Genomic DNA, 17,961 nt, shown 5'->3' with positions numbered 1-17,961 from the left:
GCGCTATGTACTTTACCAAAGTTTCTGGATGTTCTGCCATTTCCACAGGAGATTATTCATTCTGAGGTCACGCAGATCAGAACATCCTTCGAGAAATGGGATTTGTTGACCAGTTAAGGTTCAAGGTCTCCTACAAGCTCTTATCTTGTGTTTTTATCTGTGATTTCAAAACTATGGTGTGTTGGATCTCCTATAGGAATGTGTGAAGACATGAACAAACAAAGTGATTGCCCATCATTGTCAGTAAGGGGCGGGGGGATAGAGATACATTTGTTTTGGAGGAGGTGCGAGAACGGCTTAACTCTGAGCTCTTGGCTTTGTAATGTCATGCATATGAATGCTTAGGAAGAAGTTTCTGTCTGTCCCCCACAGCTGTGGAAGCCTCTCAGACTTTGAGAAGCTTCTTTTTTTGGTACTGTCCATATTTATATAGCACACAAATGTATATGCCACTGTGTAATACGGGATAACAGAGATTTGTGCTGAAACCTTACCATGGAGAAAATAATATAACAAAGGATGTGCCATTTCATTCTTTCCTTCCACTACAAGAATTCATGTTGCCATGCACATTAATTGCTTCTATTTGAAGTGGTGAATTAAACCTACATGTTATAAGCCAAGTTGGGAGTCATATGTCTCATTTTAAATGAAGGCAGACTCTCGGGACTGATCCTGATTACTCATTATTTTCCCTAGGCCTTTCTTCCTCTCTTTTCCTCTCCTTGAGGATGTCTACAGCCTTAAAATACTGATGACAACTTGATTAATGTGCAGGAGTACTTGTGCCACTGCCTGTACAGTGTTCCAGTGATATAATATCCAGGTCTTTTTGGCAGGCAGATTGGCTGTGTGGGATGTAGCTTTGGTGGGAGGGTGAAGGGTTAATAAAGTGGCTTTCTTTTAAGCTAGTCACAGCAAATCAATACCACTCGTTGCAGTTGCCATGCTAAAAACCAGTAGCTTTGCGGTAACTTTAACTTCTGTGGAAGGCCAGTATGTATTGGAAGACTGTGCAGTGGCATGACTTTATATCACAAATGAAAGCTCTCTTAATCCTTAGAAAACCAAGATGTAATACCTCATCATCTTTCAGCAGGCCTAGTGGATATTTACCTTCTCACTGGCTTCTGTAGACCATGTGCTTGCGGAATGGAAATATGCCAGTTTTTCCAATTGTGTTTTTTTTAAACCACAGATCAGAAATGATTATGGGGTTGTTGTTTTAAGTCTCAAGTTGCCAGATTTATGATGAAAATGGGGAAAAAATCTCAGCTTTCACTTAAAGGTATAGGAAAGATTTCTAGTTTTCTTTTTTTTCTTTTGGATAAAAATGTAAGAAGCTCAAGTGCTTATGGGCTGAAGTAGGGGGACAGGCAGCTTTGGAGTGGGGAAGAACATTTAGCACATGATACAGGGATGTAGTGAACTTGCCTATTGCGCAAAATTATTTAGCATCCACATGAATGTGATGGCAGCTACTAAGCCAGGCTTTACAGTGACCATGTTGCTCTTGGTCAAATTAACCAACTATTTTGAAATTATTATCTCTGGATGTGAAACACCTTTAGTCCACTCCTTAAAAAAAGAAGAGATATGGGGAGCTTTATAATAATAATATAATAATATTTTATTATTTATACCCCGCCCATTTGGCTAGGCTTCCCCAGCCACTCTGGGCGGCTTCCAAAATAATATTAAAATACTATAATACATCAAACATTAAAAGCTTCCCGAAACAGGGCTGCCTTCAGATGTCTTCTAAAAACCTGGTAGTTGTTGTTCTCTTTGACATCTGGTGGGAGGGCGTTCCACAGGGCGGGCGCCACTACCGAGAAGGCCCTCTGCCTGGTTCCCTGTAACTTGGCTTCTCGCAGTGAGGGAACCGCCAGAAGGCCGTTGGAGCTGGACCTCAGTGTTCGGGCAGAACAATGGGGGAGGAGACGCTCCTTCAGATATACTGGACCGAGGCCGTTTAGGGCTTTAAAGGTCAGCACCAACACTTTGAATTGTGCCCGGAAATGTACTGGGAGCCAATGTAGGTCTTTCAGGACCAGTGTTATGTGGTTTCGGCAGCCACTCCCACTCACCAGTCTAGCTGCAACATTCTGGATTAGTTGTAGTTTCCAGGTCACCTTCAAAGGTAGCTCCATGTACTGCGCATTGCAGTAGTCCAAGCAGGAGATAACCAGAGCATGCACCACTCTGGCGAGGCAGTCCACAGGCAGATAGGGTCTCAGCCTGTGTACCAGATGGAGCTGGTAAACAGCTGCCCTGGATACAGATATGACCTGTGCCTCCATGGACAGCTGTGAGTCCAAAATGACTCCCAGGCTGCGCACCTGGTCCTTCAGGGGCACAGTTACCCCATTCAGGACCAGGGAATCCTCCACACCTGCCCGCCTCCTGTCCCCCAAAAACAGTACTTCTGTCTTGTCAGGATTCAACCTCAACCTGCAAGCATTTTATGACTAGGAGTAAGCCCCATTAAATTCAGCTGGGCATACATAGAAAAGTGTACATCTGATTGTATCCTTGGTATCTTTCCATTTGCTTCTCATATGGTTTCTAAGCCTTTAGCATGTTTTGCTTATTACTATTACGATTTCAGTGTCCTTGTCTCTGCAAATAAGAGGACCTGAAACTAGAGTTACCAGCTCCCCACCAGGGCAATGCTGCCATGCCTTTAACAGCTACATGACAGATAGAAATTCAACAGGTGCTCTTTTTTTTAGGACAAAGGTGCAGTTACAAGAAAAGCTTTCCCTATTAAAATTCCCACATGTTACGTAGCTGTTAAAAACAGAGGAACTCTGCTGTGGGGGGGGTGGGGTGGGGAGGTTAAAAGATCAACCAAAACTTCTTTTAAAAAAAGTAATTTGGAAATTTTGGCAATTCAGTGAGAATTGGATGAGACAAGGCTACCCAATGTATTCAGTTTGCTTACTCTACGCAGCAGTTATATAATGTTCATTTATACTGTCAAACATAAAAATTACACAACCAACAATTCAGAGCCCATGTACAAGCTAAATTGTGCATTTTGACTTTAGGAAGACAACCATCAGTTGCTTGAACCTTCTTGCTGGCAAACCTTGTACATTCCTGCTACATTCCAGAAAGCTGATATAATTATTTATGTGTCCTTATTTAAAATGGCCATGTCTGCTAACAGCTGCTTCAGCAAACTCTATGACTTACAAGAGATAATTCATTCTAACTATGGTTAATTTTTCAGTCAAGGTACACGTCAGTCTCTGTAACTGGAAAAGAATGAATAAAAGAGTTAAATATATAATTTCAGTTGTATATAAGCTCTGAAAAGATACAAGATTTTGTTAAATAAAATCATATTTGTGGAATAGCTGTTAGAGTAATAAATTAACATGATATACAAACCCTGCCACCTAGGATTACATGGTGCAGAATTCCAGCTGGTATTAATGGATACAGTAGTTTAATAGGGGGTGGGAATTCTATTCATTCTTTCAATATTGCATTTCTTCCCCTCCTTTCCTCTCAAAGGAGCCCAAAGTATAAGCAGCTTCTCAAGCAATCGGTGGAACTGTTATTTCCATTTGTACTAAAAGCTTGCATCTGATTGGCTGGTTAGTTCAAATCAATATTTTGTCTTGAAGCTCTCCTGTATCGCCCACTTACAATGCTGCAATGACAAAAGAAGTCACAAATGGCAGAATTATCTGTGGGGTATACCTAGCTGTCTATTCCTTAACCCCTCTGTCTCTTGCCTTGAGCACTAATTTGGCTTCTAAGTATGTATACCTATTGCCTACCTGTTACCTCCATAGCATGCAGACCCTCTTGACCATTAGGAAGGGTGGCGCTGTGGGTTAAACCACAGAGCCTAGGACTTGCCAATCAGAAGGTCGGCGGTTCGAATCCACTCAGTGGATTTGTAACTGGCTGACTGACCGAACCCAAAGGGTGCTCATCAATGGTTCCTCTTCATCCTGGAGAAGAGTGACTAGTGGGGTGCCACAGGGTTCTGTCTTGGGCCCGGTCTTATTCAACATCTTTATCAACGACTTGGATGATGGACTCAAGGGCATCCTGATCAAATTTGCAGATGACACCAAACTGGGAGGGGAGGCTAACACCCCAGAGGACAGGATCACACTTCAAAACGACCTTGACAGATTAGAGAACTGGGCCAAAACAAACAAGATGAACTTTAACAGGGAGAAATGTAAAGTATTGCACTTGGGCAAAAAAAATGAGAGGCACAAATACAAGATGGGTGACACCTGGCTTGAGAGCAGTACATGTGAAAAGGATCTAGGAGTCTTGGTTGACCACAAACTTGACATGAGCCAACAGCGTGACACGGCAGCTAAAAAAGCCAATGCAATTCTGGGCTGCATCAATAGGAGTATAGCATCTAGATCAAGGGAAGTAATAGTGCCACTGTATTCTGCTCTGGTCAGACCTCACCTGGAGTACTGTGTCCAGTTCTGGGCACCACAGTTCAAGAAGGACACTGACAAACTGGAACGTGTCCAGAGGAGGGCAACCAAAATGATCAAAGGTCTGAAAACGATGCCTTATGAGGAACGGCTAAGGGAGCTGGGCATGTTTAGCCTGGAGAAGAGGAGGTTAAGGGGTGATATGATAGCCATGTTCAAATATATAAAAGGATGTCACATAGAGGAGGGAGAAAGGTTGTTTTCTGCTGCTCCAGAGAAGCGGACATGGAGCAATGGATCCAAACTACAAGAAAGAAGATTCCACCTAAACCTTAGGAAGAACTTCCTGACAGTAAGAGCTGTTCGACAGTGGAATTTGCTGCCAAGTAGTGTGGTGGAGTCTCCTTTTTTGGAGGTCTTTAAGCAGAGGCTTGACAACCATATGTCAGGAGTGCTCTGATGGTGTTTCCTGCTTGGCAGGGGGTTGGACTCGATGGCCCTTGTGGTCTATTCCAACTCTATGTTTCTATGATTCTATGATTCTATGAATCTCTGTGACTGAGTGAGCTCCCGTTGCTCAGTCCCTGCTCCTGCCAACCTAGCAGTTCGAAAGCACGTGAAAGTGCAAGTAGATAAATAGGTACCGCTCCGGCGGGAAGGTAAACGGCGTTTCCGTGCGCTGCTCTGGTTCGCCAGAAGCGGCTTAGTCATGCTGGCCACATGAACCGGAAGCTGTACGCTGGCTCCCTCGGCCAATAAAGCGAGATGAGCACCGCAACCGCAGAGTCAGCCATGACTGGACCTAATGGTCAGGGGTCCCTTTACCTTTACCATTAGCTCTAATTAGTTCCTCCTTGCCTCAGTTACCTAACTCTCTTCTCTGTTTCCTCAAGCCATCTACCCTTACTTCTGGTTTCTTTTTTGCAGCCCATTTATTACTATGTACATTTCCTTCTGTCTCTTGCCCCTGGGTGTGTACACATCAGTGGCTTAAAACATGTCAAGGTAGTTTCCCCACTCCTGCTGCATTTCAAGTCACATTTGCACATTGTTGTATACACCTGACAGTGGGCAGGGATGTCTTTACCTGATGTGCATTACCTGCTTGGTTTCCCTCCCCTGTAAACCCCCCCCCAATTGATGAGACTATCACCTATGCATGCACAATGACTGTCTCAAATGTGCACACCTCAGGTTAATTGCAAAGTAAATGTGGCTTATGTTTTCCTTTCAGATTGAAGCTAGTTGATGATCTGAGCCACAGTCCGCTCCAGGTCTTGTTTTTGCTGACTGTATAGAGCTTTTCCATCTTTGGCTGCAGAGAATATAATCAATCTGATTTTGATGCTGCCCATCTGGTGATGTCCATGTGTAGAGTCGTTTCTTGTGTTGTTGGAAAAGCGTGTTTGTGATGACCAGCTTGTTCTCTAGGCAGAACTCTATTAGCCTTTGCCCTGCTTCGTTTTGAACTCCCAAGGCCAGACTTGCCAGTTGTTCCTTTTATCTCTTGACTCCCTACTTTAGCATTCCAATCCCCTATAATGGTGTCATTTCTAGAAGGTGTTGTAAGTTTTCATAGAATTGGTCAGTTTCAGTTTCTTCAGCATCAGTGGTTGGTGCATAAACTTGGATTACTGTGATGTTAAAAGGTCTGCCTTGGATTCATATCGAGATCATTCTGTCATTTTTGAGATTGCATCCCAGTACAGCTTTCGCCACTCTTTTATTGACTATGAGGGCCACTCCATTTCTTTTACGGGATTCTTGCCCACAGTGGTAGATACGATGGTCATCCAAACTTAATTCACCCATTCCCGTCCATTTTAGTTCACTGATGCCCAGGATGTCAATATTTATTCTTGCCATATCATTTTTGACCACATCCAGCTTACCAAGGTTTATGGTTCTTACATTCCAGGTTCCTAAGCAATATTTTTCTTTACAGCATTGGACTTCCCTTTCACTTCCAGGCATATCTGCAACTGAGCGACCATTCGGCTTTGGCCCAGCCGCTTCATCAGCTCTGAATCTACTCGTACTTGTCCTCCATTCTTCCTCAGTAGCATGTTGGACACCTTCCAACTTGAGGGGCTCATCTTCCTGCCTGTTGTCCTTGTCCATGGAGTTTTCTTGGCAGGGATACTGGAGTGGCTTGCTGGTTCCTGCTCCAGGCAGATCATGTTTGGTCAAAACTCTCCACTATGACCTGTCCGTCTTGGGTGGCCCTGCACGGCATAGCTCATAGCTTCTCTGAGTTATTCAAGCCCCTTCGCCACGACAAGGCAGTGCACCAGCTGTGGGGGCACACTAGGACAAGAGAAAATTATAATGTGTATACAGGTTCAGTGTGTCAAGACTTCATCCCAGTCATCAGCCTGGCTCTTTGACATTTTAATGCCAAGAAAATGGACATATTTTCCTTCCCTCACAGAATCTGGACTGTCAGCTGTTTAGCTCCCTGAGCAAGTCAACATTCCATTCCATCGTATCAGCTGAGCTAATCATTGTCAGAAATTTCAACATCCCAAGCACAATACAGTGTGATTTTATATTGAGTAAGGAAACCTGTGATTGAACAATAAAAGCAACTTGCTTATCAGCCATAAATCTTAGAGAAGTATAGTTGTACGCAGGTCATTGGTGCAAAATAGTTTCTAGCCTTTTGGAAAATAAAAAATCAAAGGTTAGCTTTTGAAAATGTGCAGTTTAAATAAAAATAATTCCACTTTTGGTTGTGTAGTAGTGAATAGAGCACTAAAGATATTGAGCTAGGACGCAAGGAATCGGGTTGTGTCAGAACTCTAGGACTGATGGTGGGAAAGTATCTTTTGAAGGCAGAGAGCGGGAAGAGAGAATCCAAACAGAATCTTAGATTAGTTAAGGTTCACTGAATGACTTTGTTGAAAATTCAAGAAGAGCATTTAAATACAGAAGTGCTGATGAAGGTGCAGGGCATCACAGATCTGTTTCCATAGTGATGTTGTTCAAACAGAAGCTTAGAAGTGCATTGAATATATCTTCTATAGAAAATGGCAATCTTGGGGAGGCACTGACATTATTCGTTACCTTATATATACCTTATTTTTCAATTACCTTATAGTTACTTCAGAAGGCAGCTACACTGATGCTTTGGTAATGTGCACAAATATATTTTTATATATAAGTTAGGTGAGTCATTGCCCAAACATTTTGTAAGCCATCAACAACCTTGCTTATAGCCTAAACAAAAGGAGATCTCAGGATTTTGCAATGTGGGTCACATCATCACTGAAACAGGGGAGTTGGGTTCTGAAGCAGATTGCTGCTGATCAGTTACTCAGGCTGCTGTTGTGGTGCAGGAAGAGAGAGGCATGAGCTGTAGTAGCCAAAACAGGAATGGGGGATAGGAAGGGCCAACTGGATCAGAACAAAGATCTATCTAGTTCAGGGATGGGTAAATGGTGGCCCTCCAGACACTGTTGGACTCTGGCTCCCATCAACCCTGCCTTCATGAGAATAGAACTCAACAACATCTAGCACCTCAACCCTTATCTAGCATATTGTTTCCTGTTCTACAAAATAGCCAGCAAGACATTTCCAGGAAGCCCATCATCATGGCATGAAGGCCTTTGCCCTTCCTGCTTCTGAACATGAAGATTGCGTTTAGCTATTACAGCCAGTAAATGCTAATAATTCAATTTTCCATGGAATTGCTGAAATCATTCTAAGGCTGTGTTCACCACCACATATATGGCAGCAACTTTCCTATTTTAATTGTGCATTGATGGGAAAATATATATGGGGGAGGGAATCTTTCTTGAATATGTTGTCTATTTCCTTGGGTGCCCCTGAATTCAAGTATTATGGGAGAGGGAGAACATGTTTATTTATTTAAATGCTGCATCTTCCAATCCAAAATAACCAAGGAGTTCTGTATATTCACTTTCTCTATTCACTTTCTCCACACCACATTGGTCAGTGTAGGAACTGGCTGTATAAAGGAAGAAATGGCTGAAGGAGTGGAGGATCCATGTGGGTATATTCTCTCGTTGAGATGTTTAGACTGGAAGGAACATAGGCATTCTTGTAAGTTTATTAGGGCACTTTATTTCATAAAGTTTAGAGAAGCAATGCCCTAGCTGTTTTACAAAATCATATGGGGGCAACCTAGACATTTGGCAGAGACCTAAGTCTGGGAATGTGGTTTCTGCCCACAAACATCTAAAAGACAATGGGGGGGCCAGGGAGAGTTGCAATTCTGGGAGTAGAAACAGTGAGTGCCCACATCTGTTCCCCTGCACTGTCCTCCTCATGCTGCGTTCAAGAGTCCTAAATGCTTCTATTATGTAGTTGTAGGGATTCACTATGCAGAGGAAAAACACATGGGTGGTACCATAAAGATTTTGGGATGTGAGGAGGTGTTAGCTGCTTCCTGTCAGATTATAGGCTAGTGGCTGCATTCTCTTCACATCTGTGCCTGCACACTCTGCCTATGGGTGGTTGCTCAGAGGATAAGATCTGTCAGTATCAGGAAATAGAGTTAGGTTGCTTTGTTGCAAAACAACAGCTCCCCAATAAAACTGTTTAAACATAAACACTTAAGAAGAAAATAGACTTGGAGCAGATTAATGCACACAGCAGAAGTGAATGTCTAGGGAATGAATGTGTCTTAAGATGAGTTTGACCCTAAATGTTCACGAATGAATAATTTGCATGTGTACTGGATAGAGCATAGCCCATGGTATTAGTTCAGGGAGGGCAATCACCCACCGGGGGGGAGGAGGGATGGGGGGAGTGGGGCTAGTTGCATAGAATTGTGATTAAATGTTTCTACTTGAGTCAGTCATACATCTCCCACTGGTCCACTTTATACTTTCAAACTCCTGGACACTGTGTCTAATGCATTCTTTTGTATACTTAAGTTTTGTCTTCTTGCCCAGATATGGCACTGGCACCACAGGCAGACGGCAGGAAGAGAGAATGAATATATTTTTTCATTTGAAGTGAAGCCACACCAGAAGATGTTATGTTTAGTCTCTGAGCCTCATCAGTGCACTGGAGAAGTTTTCTTCTGTTAGCAAAACACTAGAGATATGAACCACAGTGGAAAGGCCAAGAGGTCAAGCAAATGTTCTCATCCCCGCTTTCTTCATTCATTCAGAGGGTAGCTACTGCTGCCACTGCTAGATTAGTTCTTCAATGACTAAAGCTAAAAAGGATCATTCTTTTCAGCCATTCAGCCTGGTTCTTCAGGGTGATGGGAAGCTAATCAAAAGTCTAGACCTCCCCAAAGTTTTCTGGGAGATTACTAGAATGTAGGTAAATGGCAGGACAGCTTGAAGCAGGGGGCGCATTAAAATCTTCTCCTGAGATAAAAAGAGCACTTCATGTGTAAGACGTATTCATCATACTAGTTAAAGATTATAAGCAATAATTATTTTGAGTTTACTAATAAAACCCACAACCCACTTGAACAGTCTTAGCAACTCACCTCCTGATCACAACCTACAGATTGGGAATCACCAATATAAAGTATGCATACATTTATGTCCTGCCTTGTTGCCTGTTAGACAACAGGAAAATGAAGTACGGTATAAACAAAATAATACTGAAAGCACAACAAAAAATTGGTGCAGTTGCAAAAGAAAACCAAAGCAACACAATCCAAATAGTCAGAAAACATCTAGAACAATACTTAATTATCACTTATCCCAAAAGCTCTCTGAAAAAACAGTGTCTTCACTACCCTTCTGCCTGGGTGCCACTACTACGAAGGACCTACGTCATGTAACCACACACCTTATTTCATTTGGCAGAGGAAAACCGAGCAGGTCATCTGATGCTGACATGTTGCATCTTGCACATACCCTGTTCACAGAGGAAGAGCTTCTTTGGCATTGCAGCACTCACATAAGTAGCAGTGTATGTGGATTAGAACAAATATTTATGCCCATTTTTATCTATGTGCTACCTCTTAATCTTGGATTATCCAGATCAGGGGATCTGTGGACATCCAGATGTTGTTGGACAACCATTTCCATCACCCCTGACAATCGCTCATACTAGGTGGCGCTGTTGGGAGTTTGATTCCAACAGCATCTGGAGGACCACAGATTCCCTGCTCCTAATCCAGATAATAGAAGCAGAATATGCAGGTGGTGCCTATAGGATATCTCATGTCACATGCTATAACTAAAAGACACACTGATGTCCCGTGTCACATGTTATAACTAATGGATACACAAACATTGATTTTTGCGGGCTTAAATGTGCCTGACATCTGATTATTTGTGATGATATTCTTGAGGTGGCACTGTATTTTGATTGGGAGAGCTTTGGTTATTTTTTTGCTAGTTAAATGCACTAATCTAGTGCCAGCAGTAAAATGCTTTTCGATTAAATTGAAGGGACCGGTTATGCTTATTTATTTGTTTTAATCCTCTGTAAAAATCTTAAGTGAGCTACCCTTTTGATGTGTCTGGAATTACAGTAATTGAAGGAATCTGTCAGGGGTCCTGTTTCATGCTATTACAGCCCTCTAAATTACTATCTTGAAGGATTGCTGCAGCCTAGGAGTTTTCATTCCTTCAAACCAAGCAGCTAGCTTCAGACCTCAATCATTCTAATTACAGACAAGTAATGGCTTGAGATTATTTGTAATAACCCTAAATTGCTCTGCATTTCTTTAGAAGACTCCACTATTTTATAATATATGTATATTTTGCAGGACAACTGGTTGGTAATTGTGTTAGGCTCGAATTCAGTTAAGTGACCATGCACTGTAATAGTTTGAATGGTCTGGGCCAGTTCCAACATTGTTTTTCCTCTACTCAAGGCTCAGGAAGTGAGGAACAAATGGACGGATACACCGCTTTCCTAATGCCAAAATGGGCATACACAAAGTCTGACTCTATATTTCTTTCTAGGCCTCTTCCAAGGTATCAGTTTTATCATCGTTAGGAATTCTGAGAAGACAACCAATTTCTCTCTGTCTCTCTCTGTGTTTTTAAGAACTAGATATAATTGAACTGCTTAGCTCCAGTATTGTCATGAGTCCTGTAGAAGTGTCATAAATGGGATGGTTGGATCCTGAGGATGAATGGGTGGAACTTGAAGAGTTGCAGCTGAAGGACCCTGTGGGGTGGGATCCTAGTGGGGTCTGTAAGCTGCCTTGAGTCCTGTCAGGGGAAAAGGTGGGGTATTAATATACGGTTCCCCACGGTCAGTTTCCTTCCTCTTTGCAGCCCCAGACACCTGTTTATGTTTTCTTTTCTGGAGTAGAGACAAGTGTGGTGTCAGCTACCTAAAAAAGGTCGACAACTCTGGGGAACCTTTCCTTAAAAAAAATCAACAACTTTGGGGTCCCCCCCTAAAAAAATGTCAACTACTCTGGGCATCCTGGGGAGGGGGCGCTGGGCGGATCTTTGCACCCTGGCGCCACATATGATTAAGACAGCCCTGTGCACAACAGTGCATGTGGAAAGTTGTGGGGGGGCTTTGCATTCTAGCCGTTATTTAAATATACAGCAAAACCAGGAAAAGTATGTAGCAGTAGTCCTATCCAACAATTTATCCAGAAAATTAAATATGTTTGAATGCCTGCCTAAGAAGGAAAGGTCTCACCTGTCTTCTGCCAAAGTCCTGGCAGGCTTCCTTGAGAAGGGAATTTCACAGTTGTGGTTTCATGATAAAAGGTCTAATTTTAAAGCTTAAGCACTAGGGGCAGGTCTTTCCCTATACACTTCAATGGTTAGGGGTAGGGGCAGGGGCATTTTGAAGAATTGGTTTGAAGGTAAGATTTATGCATTGTGGTGGTGAATGTCCACGAGATCATTTTCAGGCAGAAGGAAAAGGTTTCAGTGTTATTTGTGCTGTGCAGCTGCAGGTCTACTGCTTTTACAACCCAAGTATTCTAAAATGTGTTCTCAATTACCTTGTGCATATTTTAAAAGAATTAAATTTCCATCAAAGGGTTTTACATACTGTTTGATGTTACTGTGTCTAAAGATCCTGATCAGAATAAAGATAATTTTGACTGTGTTCATATTGTTCCATTCCAAAATATAAGCTTCCTTTTGTCTGAATTGTGGCTTTCAAAGGAGGTTGGTTGGTCTTTTTCATGTTGTGACCTCTGACATCTCCAGTGGATGTGAACTGAAGATCTAGGTCTGAAACAACATGACTGTGGTGTGGCTTGTGTGGGGTCTGCAGATGCTTTGTGTATCTTGGTGTTCTGCAAGTTTTATAGCTCTGGAGTTCAAGAGAAAATATTGCCTCAGCAAGTGGAATTGCATTGGATCTCTAAACTTCACTCAAAGAGGTTTCTTAGCACCATAAGCAGTACCGGCCACCCTTGGTGGGTGTGATGTACATGTCAGAAGCTTCTCTACAAGGCAGAAATACACCTGCCTATGAATGGCTTGAGAGAGGCAGCCTTCATTGAGGTTAGTTGTATAACTGACACCCAGGGGCTTCTCACATGACAAGTTAGTGTGGAAAGGCCTCCCTGGAATGTTTGAGAACTTTTGCACTAGTGCAAGCAGCCAACACTTATGGCTCTTAAAACAGGACATTTTAAGCTCCACTTCCTAGAATACCCCCATTGTGGGCTTGATCTGATGTTTCTCTTAAAGTTACGATTGTTAAACACCAGGAATTACGAAGATGCACATCGTTTGCTGAGTTCTTAAAATATTTTCATACATGTTTGGCTGGGCTATTAGAATTTTTCTCCTCAGAATGTGAATGACCCCTAGGACATTAGTTAGGTGAGATGTGGGCTGATTCTGAACTCCCCTGCAATCTGTTTTTGTGTGTGTCCTAGTAAGAAATGGAACCTGTGGATCGATTCTTACAAGCTTTGGTTTCTTTTTTTCTTTTGGAATAATCTTTGTTGAGTTTTAAAGGTAACAAGACAGAGAAAAAATATTAGAACAAAACAGAAATCATTGTAGAAGAAAAATTAGGCACAGGTTTCAAATAAAGTGTTTCTTCCTTGATGACTCGGTAGGTTTTGGGCAGAGATCTTTCCTACAGTTACCAAATGCCAAGAATTGAATCTGCTAAGTATGAGCTATGGCCCTTTCCCAACTATGTTTTTTTTGGTTCCATCAACTTCTTGACAGGAAGTAGAATAATTGTTGATATACAAATGCTTTTTTTGTAAAAACTTTATAATAATTGTACATATGAACACTTATGACCCTTGTTATTTATTTCATATGTGCGCTTGGCTTATATGAGACCCAAATGGTGTTATTTGTGTGTGCTGCAGCTACACCCACAAATCCCATACGAAATTTGGATTAATCTTACTATCCATTTTTAAAAACAACAACAGTACATAAAGAATGTAGAACTCAGTGGTTTTTGCCTTGGGAAAATCCAGTTTATGCCAATTTTACCCATCCTGTTGTGATATGGTGACAATCAACTATTATACTTATGTCTAAGAAATACTATAGTCATAGGGTCAGGTGATAATTAAAATTAAAGAGGATTCTGAGTGCACATTAAGGGTCAAGTAAGATTACTACCTGTCAAGGGAGTTAAAGAATATGATTCAGCCATCTATTAAAGAACCGGTCTATTCCAGAGTTTCCAGGCAAGTGGTACTTCATGAGGCCATTTTATTACAGTACAGAAATCAACATTCAGTGAAAAATACAGTTGATTTTCTCTTGTTCCTGTTACAAAATTAAGACTTATTCCCAGGTAAGTGTGTATAAGATTGGCATCTCAGTCAAAACTGAAAAAAACTTAGGGATCACACACAGATCTCAAATTTAGTATAGTGACACTCATACAAAAGCTAGTTTCAACCCCTAAGAATCTCACACATTTGGTGTTATCAGTGTTATTTTCTGCCCCTATTTCTGCTGTCTTTTTGTATTTACTAGACATACACACATTATGAAAGCAAGTGTCCCTTTTCTGTGCCAACCCATGGCCCATTTTTGTAATTTATCAAGATGGCCTCTAAAGTGATTTTCACATGAAGAAAGGTAATGCAAATAAAGGTTTGGACTGCAGTCCTAGTACACTTACCAGGGAGTAAACCCACTGAACTCAGTGTAACTGAATTGACATGGATAGGATTGGGGTGTTATGCAGGAATAACAGGCGTAGTTTGTTTACCAGTCCTATTATTTATTTATTTATTTATTTATTTATTTATTTATTTAAGGAAACCAGAGTTTACATAGCATTAAAGAGACAAGTGACAAGTGCTATAAAAACCGTGGGTCAATGCGTCTAGTTGTTAACCAGAAGGTAGGTGGTTTGAGGCCACCCAGGGACGGTTGTAGGGTCCCTTCCAGGGGGACCACTTTCAGGGTCCCTTCCAACGCTACAATTCTATGATTCTATGAAAACCTGATAATGCAAAAAATAATAATGCAAAAAACAAACCTACTATAAGGAAAGTACCTAAATGAATATGCAAAAGAAACTCAAACTCAAGTACATATACTTATTCCACCATATATACTGGTAACACGCCTTGCTTTGCCTCAGAAAGTAGGTCAGATTCATTAAAACTTATGAGTACTGTATTCTGAAACTTCTCTGATTATCTATCATTTCACTGAAGACATTCCTTGTTTACTATGAAGCAGTTAAGATATGGATTTGCCAATTCCCCCATGGAAAATTCTACCTTAAGCCACAGGAAAACTGTTCGGGTGAAAATAGTAGTTTCCATTTTGGGGCAAATTACCATTTCAGGGGAACGAATTTTATGGAGGAAATGGCATGGCTTTCTCTGTGTGTTTGAATGTAAGGAATAACTCCCCTCCCCTCCACAGTCCAGATCAGGACTCTCTAGTTGTGGGTTTGTTTGTTTGTTTTAAAAAATAAGGCTTTAAGGTAATAGAAATACAATCACAGCTTTTCCAGAATAGAGTTTTATGCTTCCTGTTAAAGTACACATAAAGTACAAACCAGATTTAAGGAAGGTGCATGCACGTTAATTTCTCAGCAACATAGCCTACTGTAGGTGCCTATCTCAGATTATGGTGGTTACGGCCGTCTTCTTCCTCCTCCTCCTGCTGCTGCTGCTGCAGTAGCAGCAGCCTTCAGTATGATTTGATGGAGGGAGTGATTTGCCAGACACCCTTTGCTGGAAAAGTAATCTACAATGTTGGCAACCAGCTGTATTTCTCAAGCAATTACAGGTGCTCCTATTGGCTTTCTTGTGGCTGGGATTATAGTACCACAGTCCTTAAAATATTGGAGGAGAAAAATAAGTTTTGAAGATTTTAAGCAAATAATTTTCCACTGACTTGCACTGGCTTGGCCAGACTCTTGCGCTCTTGATAATTGCTGGGTGGGAGGATAGGGAGCTAGTAAAAAACAGCTCTAGGAAGATGTGAAGAGGGCAGTTGGGTAGCCACTTGTGTTCTACAAATTTTTTTAAAAAAATGCAAATACATAAAAAATGCAAATGCATAAAATTTGCTTATGTTAATTTACATGCATAGATGCAAATTTAGCAATGACAACTATAACTAAAAGAGAAATACAATACATCTCACCATAATGGGAAATACTGTGAATAGGTGACCAGTATCCTCGCTCAGTCTGCTATCCAGAGCCACCTGTCGATTGGCAACTTCAATATCCCTGCCCTATCTCTGATTGGCCAGCCCTTCAAATAGAGGACTCATTGCATGTCCACCCACAAAGGAAGCTTGGTTAGCCAGCCCCAGATGGAAAAGTGTATGTATGTATGTATGTATGTATGTATGTATGTATGCTTCCTGCTTCAAATGACACACCCATGCTTTCTCTGATTGGGCAGGGAGAAAGACTTCCCTCTGAAGTATTGAAGGAGGCAGCAATTTGAGTTACAGAGTCTCCTGTCCCCATAGCAGAAAGGCAGCAGAAGTGGGAAAGCATAGTGGTACAAACCAGGCAGAACTTCAGCATGGTACTCTCGATGAAAAGAGAGAAACTAGAGCCAGTGAGTAAAGTACTGTAACTCCAGAACTCTACTCTTCCTCTCTTACTTTTTTTTGTTTTGTTTTATTTGCCCTTCATTAAAGAAGCCCCGCTCCATGTACAGGGAGAGAAATAAGTTACCAACACATGAATGCTGCCAATCTTAAAGCAATTCATGGGCTCTTTCCAAGACTCCAGGCATATCTGATTATTTTATGACTTCACAACATCATGGTATAAGCTTCCTGAATGCATTTTATTACGATCCTGGCAATACGTGTGCAACCTTTTCTTTTGTAATCTGGCCTGTCTGTTTTCAAAATGAAGGCTTTATGTGCAACTCTAGTTGCTCAGCAATTGTATGTTTGTTGACCACTTTCACCTCTAGCATGTGGTTGTACGTGTGAAAGGAACTGGTATAGTTCAAAACTCGAATATTAATATTCATTTTCCATCTCATAGGATGATGTCATTTTAGGCACACTGTAGGATACTAATAGTGCTGGAGAGGTTAGGGTTCCAAGAAGTAGAAAGATCTGTGAATGTATTGCATAGTTCCAAGAACTTGATGTATTTTTTCCCAGTATTCAAAATCATTAGCACTTTTCTCCTTTGGAGATCATGGGATGTCAGCCATAGTACCAAATAACAGCAAGATTTAGTGGGATGTGTAGCTTTTTTTACAGGGTTCTTTTAGCTATGTTGTTGCCTTTTGAAATCAGGGCTCAAAATGTTTCTGAGACAGGCCTCTATGGTTCCCAATGGAGAAATGCAACATTTTCATTTCATTTGAGGAAACACAAAATCCACCCCTCTTTCTTTATTAACTTCTTGAAGCCTAAATTATACCTGCAGCTAGCCAGGCAGGCAAGTAGCTGCTTCTATTACACCTGTATGAGGTCAGCTTTGTGGGCTAAGCTGTTTATGCGAAGCGGCTTCTGACACTGCTCTGGTGATTTCAGGTATGCCACCGTAACCAAGGGTTTGGTTAGTGTGGTTAAGATTGTTGCAGACACAAATAACTTGCCAAATGAAGCTGTCTGTAATGTGGTTATGTACCAATCAGTAACCCACAGAGGCAAGCTGCCTGTTTGGACCAGGGCTTACAACCACCAGGTATTAAGGAAAATTTTACTTCCATAGGCCCTGATGTGAGTCTGGATTAAAGACTCATATCATCTCTAAAAGAAACAATGCAGTACTAGAAAACATAATACCTGAAACCTGAGCATAAAATGTTGCTTTTTGTTGATCAGGTCCCTGCTACATCTACCCTAGTATTAGATGCTCTGTAGGGCAGTAACTCTGCAGGGCCATCAGACAACGGGCTTTTCCAGCCTTGCTGTCTGATCTCATTTCAACTGGAAACTGAACCCAGGACCTTTTGGATGTAAAGCATGTGCTCTACCATCGTTCTGTGATTCCTCCCATTGCTCCATGTCCTGAGGCAGTACAGTATATGCCACTAAATATCAATTGCTGGTGAAAAACAGCATTAAGGGAGGGGGAGAGGTTACCCTAAAGAGGCATATTAATAGGAACGCAGCCTGCCTCACTAGGAGTTAGGAGTGGTAAATCTGCCTCAAATTTTAAATTTTCTACTCAGTATTTATTGACA

The 17,961-nt window shown here is 41.5% G+C and overlaps 1 protein-coding gene across 11 annotated transcripts in view; it reads left to right on the top strand.

Moving 5' to 3' along the window:
- MYLK (myosin light chain kinase) overlaps positions 1-17,961 on the top strand; it is a 170,560-nt gene that overhangs the window by 8,293 nt on the left and 144,306 nt on the right. The window lies entirely within an intron of this gene.

This window comes from Podarcis liolepis (assembly GCF_965112155.1).
Source record: "Podarcis liolepis genome assembly, chromosome: 1".
In the NCBI taxonomy this organism is placed as follows: domain Eukaryota; kingdom Metazoa; phylum Chordata; class Lepidosauria; order Squamata; family Lacertidae; genus Podarcis; species Podarcis liolepis.
The sequence above is the reverse complement of the archived record's forward strand: the minus strand, read 5'-3'. Positions and strand labels throughout refer to the sequence as shown.